Source organism: Balaenoptera musculus, chromosome 6 (assembly GCF_009873245.2).
Source record: "Balaenoptera musculus isolate JJ_BM4_2016_0621 chromosome 6, mBalMus1.pri.v3, whole genome shotgun sequence".
In the NCBI taxonomy this organism is placed as follows: Eukaryota; Metazoa; Chordata; class Mammalia; order Artiodactyla; family Balaenopteridae; genus Balaenoptera; species Balaenoptera musculus.
Window position 1 is genome coordinate 105,409,857 of NC_045790.1, and position 1,440 is coordinate 105,411,296.

The 1,440-nt window shown below is 53.6% G+C and overlaps 1 non-coding gene across 1 annotated transcript; it reads left to right on the forward strand.

Annotated features, from left to right (window-relative positions):
- Positions 1-207: 207 nt before the first annotated feature.
- Positions 208-372, forward strand: LOC118897579. The gene has a single exon (XR_005020472.1). It is a non-coding gene; the product is annotated as a U1 spliceosomal RNA (small nuclear RNA).
- The last annotated feature ends 1,068 nt before the right edge of the window (positions 373-1,440 follow it).

The window sequence follows — 1,440 nt, forward strand, 5'->3', positions numbered from 1 at the left end:
CCCTCCTGGCCAGGGGCCCCGCAGGTGGGTGGAGTAAGCCTGCGTTCGTCAGCACCCTCCTCACTCTCCTGAGCAGGGGTCTGGCAGGCAGGGCCAGAGTCCCCCAAGCTGACACTGCCTTTCCCCAAACAGGGCTGCCTGGGATTCAGAGACTGCATGGAGAGAGCAGAGACTGTAGATTAAAACCTGGGTTCAAATCCCAGTCCCCAACTTACCTGGCAGGAGAGATACCATGGTCACGAAGGTGGCTTTCCCAGGGTGGGGCTCATCCATTGCACTCCAGATGTGCTGACCCCTGTGACTTCCCCCGACCCTCCCCCCAAAATCCCAGTCCCATCACTTACTTGGCTAAGTTTCTTCATCTCACTGTGCTTTGGTTTCTCCATCTGGGACCAATACTCATCAGATGGAAGGGGTGAGCCCATGGGAAGCGCTTCCCATCAAGGAATGAGAGCTGTTTAAGGTTTCCTGGTGCTCCTCCAGCTCCAAGGAGCAGAACCTGTGTCCAAACTGTTAGCACACCTGCCTGGGTACTGGTGTAGCCCTGGGGAGATACCCTGATGGACCAGTCATGGCTCCTGCCCTTCAGGAGCTCATGGTCTAGGGAGGAGGCAGAACCAAGCCAGCCAGTGGGACAAGGGCTGCAGCAGAGGGATGCACAATAGAGCCAAGAGGTGGAAAGGAGAGACGTCACAGGGGAGAGTCTAAATATTTAACAACCTGCTTGTCATGGTCACTGGCCAATCAGAAAGGACACTGGCTGTAAACAGTCCGTAAGACCCATCAGTGTGATTGTGAATATGCCCTGGGAAGGGACATTTGATTTGGGTCCTGATGGATAAGAATTCTTCAGACATGTGGGAAAAAAGGACACTCCAAGCAGTGGGAACAGCATGTGCTAAGGCCTGAGGACCAGAAAAAGCAGGGTATGCCTAGAACCATATGGCTGGAGCGTAAGATGCATATGGGCGGTGGGGAGGAGAAGAGAGGGTCTTGAATACCAAACTAAGTTTGGGTGACACAGTTAGGATACTTCTTTCTTTTTTTTCTTTTCATTTAGGATACTTCTGATGTGGCATTCCATGCCTGTGACCCTGACGAACGGGCACAGCAGTGGGAGTTTCCAGGGTCTGTTCACTCCTCCCATCCCATGACATCTACTTGGGGCAGTGGCCTTGCTTGGGGTCTGGCTCCATTCTCCTGGGAGAGGGTCCAACAAGCGTGGGCTAGGAGGAGAGGCTCAGTCAAGGGCCCCAGAGTGTCACTGAGGCCCCCTGTCTGCTCAGGAAAAACTCAGGGATGCTTTGGGAATAAGGGGTCTGGTTCTAGCACAAGCTCTGCTGCTTATGTACTGTGTCATCTTGAGTAAGGCACAAACCCTCTCTGGGCCTCAGGGTCTCCATAGACAGCATGAGGAAGCCTGTTGATTTCTCCCTTGGA